Genomic DNA, 13,894 nt, shown 5'->3' with positions numbered 1-13,894 from the left:
TGTGGAAGTCCAAGGATGGTTCTTACGGAAAAAAATATTAAGAAAATCTCTACGCTAAGGCGGTACGAAGTTCGCCGGGTCAGCTAGTATGTTATAAAATCTTATATGTTATAGCCTGGATCTAGATCCAGGCTATAACATATAAGATTTGTAGCAGTAGGTAATGAGAGGAGGGAATATAGACCTGTGTTAGAAACCTGAGGTGCTTAAATAAAGTCTGATTATCAGAATGGTGTCACATCTGATCATCAAGAGTCTTAAGAGCCTATGACGATGTCTGTTAATTTTAGATTTGATAAGACACTAATTACGCAAGATTTAAGGTCAAACAATATTAAACTTCATTGTCTTCCATATTGCAATAGGTTAGCTAACCTTGACATGTGAGACATGAATATTTGAGACATTCTGACATACAAACAGCGCGAGTTGCTAATGAATGAATAATTTTTGTATTGAAAACAGTTGTTAGTCATCGGCAAGGGCAAATCTTAATGAAAAATTATCAAAATTATGAACACAAGCAGTATGATGACCTTTGAGGAACCGGTCTACTAAGAAAGTGAAGTGAAAGAAGATAAATTACCAGTCAAGTCCAATGTAATTGTGCACTCTCATCATAATACGCCATACGCCACTGGCGATCAATCTTACGTCACAATCGAAGTTATAAATCGGCATGTAAGAAGTTCGCGTGTACGAATGTGGTGCCACGGCGAGCATAAATGCGTCCGCGCGTCCGAGCGCGTTGCTTGCGCCACGCCATTCACTTTCACGCGCGTCGCCGACGCCGCACTCGCTCGGTGCCACAGCTCGCACGGAAAGTAGGCTGCGAACAATGCCTCCATGCCAGTTTTCTCTCTTGAGAAACGATTCCCTATTAATGATTGTGTACGGTGTCTTATCAGCATCCCGCATACCGACTTGAACAAAACGGTTGTGTGCAGTCACAAAACTTAAACGACGGTACCGTGCAGCAATCAATGATGCGAGGTGGCTATGCGGTCAATACCAATTAAAAACTTTGAAACAACATTCGCTATGACGAGCAAATAATGCATTTTGCCTACAATGCTACATTAATAAAAGAAATATTCTCAGACAATTTTCCGGAAAATCCAATTGTACAAAAAAGGAAGATTGTAAATCTTCCTTAAGTTGTAGCTTCTGATAAGTCTATAATTATTATATAAGAGATACTTAAAAGTTTATACGCAAATGTGAATTTTAAGCATAGGTACCTAATAACAACAACCTATTATTGGAGCAAGCAACGTCGAATAATTTATGAACTTTTTCATAAAATATTCGCGATTTCAACAATATTTTGTATGATGTTAATCCCATCAAAAACAATACTTGTCAAAAAAACCAAGTCTCGCAACTCAGTTGTTCTACGGTAAAAAGTTGTGAGATCCATGTAATACCAAGTCCAGGCCAGGAAATCTTTAACGTTTTACATAAATTATTGACTTGGCCATCGCACTAAATAATTTAATTTACACGTGTTTTCATGCGATGGCCAAGTCAATATATTTATGTAAAACGTTAAAGATTTCCTGGCCTGGACTTGGTATTACATGGATCTCACAACTTTTTACCGTAGAACAACTGAGTTGCGAGACTTGGTTTTTTTGACAAGTATTGTTTTTGATGGGATCTCATGTCTTTTTGTATTTTGTAGACAGCAGTTATGTATCTAGAAAACTGGACCGAAATTGAAAAATTTTACTCGACTTGGCGGTTGCACTACCGTGCCCCCAAATCTCATTTCTTTTTGTATTTTGTGGACAGCAGTTATGTATCTAGAAAACTGGACCGAAATTGAAAAATTTTACTCGACTTGGCGGTTGCACTACGATACTTAATCTTATGAATATTCACTCATCACCGTGAAAAGGCCATTATTCGTCCTTGGAACTTGGAAGCGCTGTGCTGACCGGTTCGAAGGTGTAATCAGAAAAACCGACCTTACTAGGTTCTGCCCACAATATCATTACTCGCGTGGATTTCGATCTGTCACATAAAATCTTAAACTCGCTCACACAAACACGTTAATTTTCTACATATAAATTTTCATCTCCTATTTTACTTTTCATGTTTCTGCAGAAAAGATACTTTTAGTTTTCTAATCTATTCCTGTAAAAAACTTTACAAAAACTTTCACTAATATTGCAAATAAATTACAGATAGTGAAGTGTATTTGATCTCTTCTTAGGTAGTGGCTAGTACTATAATGTGGTCAAATCAATAACTTAAACGGTGAATGTTCTTGTAACAGCCATAGTTAAGCACAAAATTGCGATGTTTATCGACAGTAATCGTTCAAAGTGGTAAGCGTATCATTGTGAACGGTAACAGTAGTAACTCTAGCGGTACAGTTCAACTATTATGAACTGTTTCAAAATGAATTGTGGCATTAAAACACCTGGTACCTGACCACTGCACTCTACAAGTACGATTTTTACCAACTACACTCGCGAGAAAAAGTATGGATTGTTGAAGTTGAGAACTAGTAATCGCATACTAATAGTTAAAAAAAGAATCAATTCGCACGCGATTTTAATACTTTTAATAATATCCGGGCGAAACGCCTACTAAAAAAAAAAGGTTTTTTAAAGGGGACGTTTCGCACATTCGTGCGAAGGAAAATCGTGCGAAACTACTACTAACCCTGCGTTTCGAGCGATCGTAATAACTAAATGGCTAATAGAAGATAAATAAAAATAATACCATTTTAAAGGTAGGTAATATTATATACTTTCTTAAATTATACCATAGATACATGCATAGTCATTTAGTTCTTAAGATCATTCGGAACCAAACACAATGGAGTGATTCCATACTTTTCCTCGTAAGTATTGTTTCACATCCAATTAAGAGATTGTAATTTTAAAACGCATCTTACCTAAGTATGTTTAGCATCATTCGGCATTAAACCTCCAATCTAATAGCACCTGAACAACTACACTACACTTGTAAGTAGGTACCTAACCAGTTTTTAATCCACAATATTATGATTTTAAAACCTAGATACCTTACTTAGAGCAGCACACAACTTTGAAAAATGCATTATTTTACATTTTTATCAATGGATAAAAATGTACAAATTACGTAATGACGTAATTCGATACCTACTTATTTATTACTAATCAGATTAATTATTTTTGTTATTATGAAAAATCGAGACCCGGTTTGTACACTTAAACCTACTCATGACTTTTACTATGAAGAGTTTTCTCATTAATTTCTAGTTCCATAAATGAGTACGTGAATATTATAAATCAATAGCAATCCTATTTAATTCACTTTAAGTAACAAATTACATTTCTGCATAAGTTAACACTGTATTTTTACAGCTGCTTAAAAGTAAATAAAATAACTTATATTAACAATTTGAAAATTATCACTTAATCAAGTATTTATATTTATTTGCTACAGACACAAAAATGTTTTGGCTGTTGATTGGTATCACGTCTCAGGAATGTTCGACGTGAGGTCTTACATCACTTGAATATAATTACTTACCGCCACTATTAATGCTGCACTTATAACAATTTTCTTTTCCTGCACTATTGAAAGTGCAATTTACTGAATGCATTCGTTTCTAACTGTTAAATAATTAACAACAAGTAACCCAAATTTGCAATAAATTACTACAAACTGTCATATCATTTTTATTTATGTTTGTTAATCTATTATTATTACCTAATACCGTTATTCTTATAATAATATTTATTTGTTTGATGTTTTGAAAAAGCGATTATTTGATTGAATTCTCTTACTGTGGAAAGATATAGAATAATTTATTTGACACACAATGCCATACAAATAAAAATAACACTTACAACAACGTAAAAGAAATGTAGTGCCAAAAAAGCTCCCCATTAAATTTTTGTCAGGTTAAGATAACATTTCGAATAAATAGATACAAAACGGCATAACTTTAACGTAATAGGTGCTTATCTTATAATCTAGTAGATCTACTAAGACATGCGGTATACCGTCCCATAATTATCTTCTATGGTTGAATTAACTTAAACAAAACAAAAACAATTTGGAATGCGACTAAGGTAAAACGGTCCTCATTAACGGTACCGACACAAATGAATGATTTTAAAGTTTTCGTAATACAAGATCATTTCGAGAAAGATAACAATCAGAGTAAAAATATTCGTACAACTGTAACGGTACCATGTGAGGGCTCTGCCAGCTCTACTAATACCGGCTCTACTAATTGACGTAAACAGCACAGTTTTAAAATTTTCTACCAAATTTGTTTATTTTTTTAAAAGAGTTATCCAGGCCGTGACGAATATTTAGTATTTTATATCCGAACGACTACCAAAGTTTGTCGGTTGATTCTTTGGGAATTTCATTTAATGGTAATTTGAAACTGTGGAGGCGTTCAGTTGAAGGCATTGTCCGGTCCGGCGTGACGGGACATCGTGCATATACCGATAGGATCTATAAAGGAGAGAGGCTTTATTGCGCACGGCCGGACCGCTGTAGAGTTCCGGTGTCGCCGACGACCGGCGCTCGCGAGGGGAATATACAAACAGACACGACGACCATTGTTCGCTTCGCACAGGCCCGCGACTCGCTTCTCAATAGCCACTTATACACGTACCTATACTCTACTCTCCTCGTCTTTATGATTCATCGAATACACGTACCAAAGGCGAAACCTTGAAATATTTTCTCCGCTTTTAAATTTAATGAGCACTCAAAGTCAATTACACGTTTACTTATAACTTCAGCAAACTTTTTTTGTCTTATTATCTAGTTGCTTATCATGTGATTTATGTTACTTTTATTTTATATTTAGTTCTAATGTGTCTTATCTACACACACAAACAACAGTATTCAATCCCCTTTTTTGCGTTAGGATCGCTTGTTTTTTGTTTGATATCGGGTAGGTCAACAACTTTGGGTTGTCCTTATATCGTAATTTACATAGTTAGTAAATTTATTTACGGGTTCGTTTAAGAATTTCAATGTTCGTTTCCGGGCTTTGCATTTATTTATTCTTGGACCGAAAAAAATTATCAATCGGCGATTTCTAAAAGCTGATTCATTTTACTTCTATTCATTCAAGTAATCGATTCATTCATAGAGTTTGACATTGACACACACTCATTTGAGTGCAATTCACATTAAAGAGGTACTTTGTAATTATTAACTTAAGTTTTGAATTAAAAGCCGATCGCAGGCGTACCTAGTGTTGAAAATGACTAAAGCGGCTGAATTTGACTGACCGTCATTTACGGTCAAATTGGTCAAAAACTGTCAAAACAGTCATTTTCGGTCAATATGATTTCAGTAATACCTAGTACATTTTTAAGTTTTTTCTTAGATTTTGCGGTCGATAAAAGTCTACAACATCTTAATTAAAATAAAAAGGTGCTTTGTAATGGTATGGTATTACAATAATATTTGTCAGATTATGGAAATTCAGATCGTCAGGCTGTTTTTTTTTTCAAATTGTATCTTTATAAAGCACATAATAACAAATAACCCACAGTGTTTATGATGTTTTCGTCTGTGCAATATCTCGATGTTTTATTTGATTGAAACCCAAAAGCCTAAAAATTCTGTATTACTGCAACAGCCGTGCCGGCGCATTCGAAAGTCATTTCACACAAGTGCATAGAAACCAGTTTTGTTGGAACGGTCGAAATCTACGGTTGCGGTCTGCTGTCGGCTCCCAAATTACCCCTTTTTAAAAAGAATGGAGAAACATTCTTTTGACAGCTCACAAACTGTATGACAACTGGGTGCCTACCATGAGTTTACGTTAGGTGTGCTCGCTAGCGACTGCGTAAAAAAATGACATTTGAATGATCAAACGAACTTACCAAGTGAAGTTCGATCTAAATTATCCTGTTTTCGCCGAAGAGATTTATGTTGGGTCTAATTCTCGTCACTACACTGCACAACTTAAAATAATTACGTTTTTTGTCGGTAAAAACGTCCTGGTGACGTCACTTAAGCATTTTTCTTATACTGCGTGCGGTCGTTGCGCGTGCGCACAAAGGAATGAGACCGCTCGGACACCGAGCCCACAGCGTGGTAGGGGTGGGGTTGCCCGCTCTTTTGTTTTTTACTACTACTACGCTGAATATTGTGTGCGGATTGGGTTGTCGTACAGGGGTACTACATGGTAAAATAAATCTCGGAGGCGAAAGCAGGATAATTAAATGTATGACATATTGTGCAGCGCCCCTAGTGGCTACTTTCAAGAAATAAAATCTTCATAGAATTTTTTGACGTATTCGCTAGTGAGCTCACCTAACGTAAACTCATGGTAGGCACACTGGTCTAGCTGCTCGGGATAGTGCCATGCTGGCCATGCTATGCTATGAATGTGATGTATAGACGACGACACATCCAGCTTTGCAGTTAATACAAGTGCTATTTCACACGAAAAAAAATACAGTCTGATGTGCACATAACAATTTAACTGTCAAAGTATTATTACCTAACACTTCGAAGTTATGATAGGTTGACAAACAAATTCTTATTGGATTTTGAATGAAATTTCTCTCAATATCATATTCGTATGACGTAAAGGAACATATTTTTGTTATCTTATTTCTTTCTCAAGCATTATGTAGAACTAATAAGTTTTCTCATCCTATTTTATTGTCTTACCTACTTATGTACTTTAATTATAACCATTAAAACTCTTTTTAGTGCATAACTGCGTTGTGTGATACTTTGAAGATATCAAGTTGGAAATTATGACTAACTATCATGAGGAAGAACACATTGTAATGACTATGTAGAAAAATATATGTTTTCGAAGTTAGAAGTACCTATAACATATTAACAATGTAAGTAGGTATGTAAAGTTAACAATAGTTAGTTTAAGATCTACCTACATTTATTTTGTAAATAACTGAAATACCTTGTTTCTCATTTTAAGTGAAATGTACAATTTCTTTTGAGAAATAAATTCTTAAACCTGAACAATATTGTTATTTATGATAACGAATTTAAACATCTGTTTTGACTCTATTGAAAGACCTTATTAATTCTATGTCTGTAAATCATACAGCCTAGCTGTCTTGCTGAGATTTTTTTATTAAACATAAGATATTCATAGTAGAAGATAAATACATCAACAATATAAAAAACTAGCTTTTGCCCACGGCTTCACCCGCGTGAAATTTAGTTTGTCACAGATCGTCATAAATTAAGCCTATATGTTAATCTGGGTTATAAACAATAATACTGTAAAGTTTCATCAAAATCCGTTCAGTAGTTTTTGCGTGAAAGAGTAACAAATATCCAGACATCCAAACTTTCGCATTTATAATATTAGTAGGATAGTACTTTAACAAACAGATTACGACTAACACTATGTTAGTTGTATGAAACACGGCTTAGTTGCGTAGATGTTTTTACAATAATCTAGCAAATAGCAATTGGTGTAAGCAAGGAAATATAATATGTTTGAGTAGATTTTCTCACAGGGTCTTGAGAGATGATGCGTGAGAGCCTGGAATGGATGGCATTATATTGATATTACGGAATGACATAACGGGCCGCTGTCGCCGGTCCGGCCCCGCGACAGGTGCGGTAGCGCCATCTGCGCCATAATGGGGCGTACCATACCTGTTTCCAACTCTATAACGTCATAGGTGCAAGCCATTACGTCACGTTTTTTCACTACACGTTTTATCTTTTGATAATAAAAGTAACAGATAAGTCGGAAGCTTACAAGTCGGAAGTAATTAATACATATTAGTGTTTTCCTACTCTACAATCAGATTAGATAGTATTTTGAACAATACAAGCTACTGAAAGGTTAGACATTTTACTTTCATTGATAGCTATTAAATTCCTTCACGTCTCTGACAATTTACTTAGCAATAACAATTTAAATACTAGCTGCTGGGGACCATTCTTTGTCTCCATGTATGGATAATTAATTTATACCTAATTAAAACAGTACAGACATAGCATTAAGATGCCGTGCGAATTGAGTATAAATTCTCAACATGGAAAAGAATAGCATCTATTTCGAAATGTTAGAAAAACCTTCTTGATCCGTTGTTGATTACAACCGACCGCTTTGTGGGAACAGATAGCGAAGAACAAAGAGGCCTTGGAGCAGCAGACGTTTGTGTAAAGCGCCACGCACGGGTGGAGCCGACTACTCATGCTGAGCCTTTGTTTAACTCGCTACATGTGTTTATTGACAAAAACTGCCTGGCGCAAGACAGCACACAACTAACTAAACGGTGGTTTAGAAAGTGCTCGCCAGCGATTATAGTTAGTTCTGTAAAAGTTACAACACTAGCCATCAGATTTGCATAAGTATTTGCAGTCGTACGTTGCAGATACGAGATGTTACTAACCAAATATGAATTCTAAGTCTTATTATATACTGACTCGACGAAAAATACCTCTTCCATACTGAAAATTACTTCCTCCTAATTAAAATCCACGACATCATAGGTTTCTGTACGTTATCCGATTCTAAGAACGTGCATATTTTCCGGCTTCAAATTGCACAAAAACTTCAGAATTTTAATAGAGGTCATCCATTTGTAATTAATAAAATTCCGCATTCAGCTACCTTATCTAGATTTTAACGCATCGATTCTTTTATTACTCATTCCGTTTTTTACTATCATTTGTTTTTGAGTCATAGGTGGTCATAGTTGTAGTCTCTAATGTAGAGCCAATACAATCGATAGAAGATTAAGTTTAAAAAGTTAAAAATCTTTTTAAATTGGTATCAATATTGAAAAGGGTTTTTTTCTAGTAAGTGATAGAGCTTGAAATACTTACTTTAATTAAGAGTAGGCGCACACCGTTGATTTTTAGTTGGCCGATAGTTGTGCCCGATTTTAAATTGTATGAAGAATCGGCCAAATCGAATCGGCGTAGTGTGCGCACTCCCATACATGCCCATACTGATCAACTGCCTGACTAAACTATCGGCCAACGAAAAATCAACGGTGTGCGCCTACTCTAAGAATTTGATAAAGGTCAAATTCAAATCTGTTTTAGTTCTTAGCAAAGTTTCGTTTTAATTTATCATTACTTGGTGAGTTGGTTGGTTGTATATTTTAATACTAAAGACAGAAGTCGAAAAGTAATATACTCCCTAGATAATACATTTTGTGTCTCTACTATTACATTTTCAAAATAATACAATCCAAAAAAAGCTCTTTCGCTACACCAGCTATGAGTAAAGTATGATAAATAGACTGCTAGTACGAGTATTTCCTATTTAAAATGAGGATTATGCAACCAGACATGCACATGCAAGGAATATATTTGTTACAACTGTATGACTTAACTGATTTTAACATGACGCACTCACGAGCCAAGGCTGGCCATATCTGGCTACATTTAACTGTCACAATTCCACACATTTACTGTTACGTTTTAAATACATACTCGTATCTGCACGAATGCCACAAGTAGATCGGATAATGTGTTCATACAGTTTTACGAGTAGTATCCATTCAGCAGAGCGTTGAATACCGCTGCATTTTACTGAATAAATAAGTCATTTCTTCTATTAATTTATTGGTATTTCTTATTTAACGTTTTCTAGTGTATTATCCCAAACAATATATTATACAGTTGGTACAATTTGTATTTAGTTATTTGTAGAAAAATAAGAATTGAAGATGATTTTACTACTTATTTTATAGCATGATTTTCTTTTGGAAACATAATGAAAACTATCTGGCTGATCACGTCAACCTGTCATTATCTTTTTCCCTATTGGAAGTTTTACCCCAATGTTTGAATGTTTCCGGGAAACTGTTCCACTTTTCCTCTGACTTCGACGACAATTTTTCAAACTAATAGTTTGCTGAATAATTATGTTGCATTCTCGAATTTTGCGCATAGCAACACAATTTTTATTCAGTTTAAAGTGCTTATTTATGTCAGAACTAAATTAAATACGAACTGATCATATCGAATTCTCATTATTTTCAATAAATTCCCAACCCTGAATTCATAAATAAAATGTATCACTGTGAAAATGTTGCGTAATTTCCGTTAGGTCATTAAAATGAAGTCGATATTACTTTCGACGGCTAACTCGAGCAGCTTTAAAAGTTGAGAGCACTTATCTCCATCTACGAGAATGACGCAATGGTAAGATCGGAGCTTTATTAGCCACTCACTCAATAATGATCATTCGATATTTAGTGGTGTAAGCTTTATAAAATTTTAATTACTTACGTACTATGTGTTTCTATAAATCTTCCAGTAATATACTGTTGCAATATTTTACTTTCTCGAAACGATTGATTGTTTCCTTGTTGGAGTATTACTTTTTATTCTATTCGTTATTAAAAAAGTTTTAGTTAGTGGTTTTGTACCTGCACTGCAATCCACTAGAATACAGAAGAGCAAAACTTTAACAATTAAGATTTATAGTAGGTATTATGAATCCGACATCATTAGTATTTTTAGCAAAGCGAGTAATTTTTATGAATTGGTCTTTCTTGCTTCAGAAACCCGTTGTAAATGAGTTACTAATTTCAGCAAATGTTAGATTTTGTGGTGAGTATGTATTTATTTTCCTACAATAATTACAAAAAATAAAAAGTAATTTAAAAATCTGGTGATTTCGAGCAGGAGAAATTCAATAACATTCAACAGCATTGACGTAATTTAGGTATGGTTACACAATCACGCTCTTAAAACAATTTCGCTAAAATGTATATTATCATAAAGAACGTTTATAGGTATCCTTATGTTTTATTGAATGAAAAACCATAACGATGATATGAATTGACCGATGACAATGACCTGCATTTTACAACTGAGTTGTAGGAGAAAATTCTAACCGCACCGTAGTGGAAAAAACACTTTGCGTAGTGGTTTCCAGCTCGGTTAGAACAAGCTTGAAGGACCTGATTACGAGTAGGATGATATTGCGAGATAGAATGACTCCATTTGATATGGTTCAAACAGTTGGCTGCCAAATAGATGTCTGACAACAGAGTTGTTATCGCCAGTAGAGTAAAGGCACTATCTCGCTATTTACAAATAGCTACCAAAGAAAGACTATTAAAACACTAGCTCTCGTGTCTTGCTGAGTACACTGACATACATTTTAGCAGCAACAAATTAGCAGCGATATCATCGACCGCCTGAACGTGCAGTGTCCGCCTCCTGCCGCCTCGCAGGAACCTTGCGCCCGCGCGCCGCCCACTAGCCGCGGAATTAGGACTCTTGCCAGAGACAAGCTTCGCATCGCTATTTAAATAAATTAAAGGTCATGAGGCCGTTTTACTAATTTTATCGATTCTTGTTCTTAGGTTGAATACATTTACTATCAAATGGGAACGGTCTGAATGATATTTATTCGTTCTTTTGAAACATGCTGAAGGTATTGTGACATGTCCTAAGATATGTTTTATAGTAGAGACATCTGCCTAATTAATGATATACCTTACATTAAAATTACTTTGAAAATACTCATAGTGTTGAGGATATTTTAATTATTATTATTAAGAATACGAACAAGGCTAGACAACATTTACAAAGGCCAACATAAAAACTTGTTTCTTCTTCTGATTTCTATATTTTCACAACAATCTGAAAAACCTGTTCAATTATCCTTGATCGACGGTTATGTACCTACGTGAAATTGTTACCCACTTATGATTTGCGCTATTTTTTCTCAGTCTGCTACGAATTTAGCAGTTTCTACTATCGGGAGTTGTGCGTTTTTGCTTGTTGCGATAGGTTAGATGCATTTCAAACCTAGCGGTTCTCCACAAAAGAACGTGGCAACTTGCATCATTGCATCACATGTCGCAATCACTGACCGCCGGATGCAGCTAAGGAAAAACCAGCTTTTCCATCCCAATATGGAGATGTTGTTACGTAAACGTGCATCGGGTGAAACTCTGCCTAGTTTTGTAATTCTATTGCTAATCCTAGACACTCACGTTTCGTTTTTTATGTCCTTGTTATGTAATTCAGTTGTTTTTGATCAGGTGGCAAGTCAGTTGCCACAGCGTTTAATGAACAGTGTTTAATGGCCAGGCTGAACGATATTGGCCGTTAATATTAAGGTCAATCGATATTATCAAAAAACATAAATCTGTTTAGTGCTATTGTATAATTAAATCAGTGAGAGGCAGCAGAGCACGTTCAAAATAGTCAACGTAAAGTTAAAAAGGTTAAATAAATACTTGTAGATCGAAACGTTATAACTTCATGATAATGATTGAACATTGTATTGGATTCATTAATTATAAAAATATATTGTACATGCAATGCAGTTTAAATATGATTGTTAGTAGAAATCTATATAGTGTGAGCGTCTCGGTAAGTACTAAGTGCAAAAAACGCGCACAGACACATCGCATGTGCCATAAATTCCTCTTAGTTTCCCTGACTAAGACTTCGACTATCGCGGGGAGATCCAGCGAGATGGCCTATCTAGGCTCTCTATCTATAGACTTTAATACGTTTGTACTAGGGGTGGAATTGTAGACCTCTACAAATTCTAATTGGAATCACATAGTGAAATGTTCGTAATTTAAGTGAGTACTAACAGAGTTTCAGTTGGTTATAAGTTATTAGCAATATCCATTGTTATGCTTCACAATCATTACAAGAAGTTTCAATTAGTTTACTTAAATCTAATAAGAGTGTTATTACGAAAGAAAGTTTCAAGGAACATTTGCATTAAGATTATCGAAACAGACCCCGTAAATGGTTAATTTTGTATACAATTAAGTTTACCGATATCTGCAAATAATATCCGCAATGAGTGTTATTGGAACAAGATCAGATAGAGAATGTATTGAGAGAATGCGAGCGCGGCCGCGGGGTCGCGTCGAGCAGAGTTGCGACACGGCCCCGAGCGCAGGGCACTGGAAGCGGTCCCAACCTTGAGATCATCGGTGAGTGCGGGACCGGTGGTGTACGGGGCTCATTCCTCCCGGTAGAAGCGATCCGCCTTCCCTCGCTGGCAGGCGAACAGCCGTTAGAACTCCGTGGAACTCGCCACACACCGCGACAGTGGTACTTTGTAGCGATACACTTTCGTTTGTACGGCTAAAATCACACCATCACTCAACACTGCATCAACACTCCAAGGATCGGAGCGGACCGTTCGCTAACGGCACGACACGACAGTTGAAGTAGCGACAGCGATGGTCGTCGGACGCGCGACCGAGTTGTTGGTCGGACAATGACTGAGGGCGCGCGAGCAGGCTGCGGCGCGCGCGCAGGCTGCGCCGCCCGCGCCCCGCCCCCCCGCCGCCCGCGCCCGCTATCGCAGCTAGGGTTGCCAGGTCCAAAATCACATAAGCCGGACTTTGTGCTTCATTTGGCCGGACATTTTACCCTAAAAGCCGGACATGTGACGGGGGGGGTGCAATTATTGTCAGCTCATGAGTGAGTACTATCACCATCGGTTGCTAACCAACATCCTGATGTGTGCGCTTCATATGATTCTGTGGCTCGACTTTCACCTGGCGCGGCAATCAAATAAAAAGCTGGACAAGGCAATATTTGGCCGGACAAGTCCCTAAAAAGCCAAACATGTCCGGCTAAAGCCGGACGCCTGGCAACCCTAATCGCAGCCTCGCCCTCGAGCGCGTTTCCCAGTGGCCGAGCTTTTGCCAGCCCTGCTCTACACTTAGGCACTAAAATTGCAACGGCGATAAAACCAACTCGAAACCTGTTCTCAAAGTTATCGGACGAATGCGAATTCCTGCAGGAGATCATAATTTCGATTTCGGGAGAGGCGTACATTTTTACCCGGACTTTATGGCCGCAACAGGCTCGATACTCATATGTTTATGTAGATAATGTCAGCATTCGGAACAAATTGAGACATGAAAAAATGTGTAAAGCTTCTGTGAAGCTATTAGCATCCTCTCGGCGGGCG

General features: G+C 36.6%; 1 protein-coding gene across 7 annotated transcripts in view; it reads right to left on the bottom strand.

Moving 5' to 3' along the window:
- Positions 1-13,179, bottom strand: part of LOC114350564 (fibrillin-like protein dumpy) — a 99,527-nt gene extending 86,348 nt beyond the window's left edge. For all 7 annotated transcript variants that reach the window (XM_028301410.1, XM_028301416.1, XM_028301426.1 and 4 more), the window contains exon 1: positions 12,890-13,179. The gene's annotated coding sequence lies outside the window, so the exon portion shown is untranslated. The remainder of the gene's footprint in view (positions 1-12,889) is intronic.
- Positions 13,180-13,894: the final 715 nt, after the last annotated feature.

The sequence above is a fragment of the Ostrinia furnacalis genome, unplaced genomic scaffold (genome assembly GCF_004193835.3).
Source record: "Ostrinia furnacalis isolate ACB-3 unplaced genomic scaffold, ASM419383v2 OfSCF0075, whole genome shotgun sequence".
Classification (NCBI taxonomy): domain Eukaryota; kingdom Metazoa; phylum Arthropoda; class Insecta; order Lepidoptera; family Crambidae; genus Ostrinia; species Ostrinia furnacalis.
The sequence above is the reverse complement of the archived record's forward strand: the minus strand, read 5'-3'. Positions and strand labels throughout refer to the sequence as shown.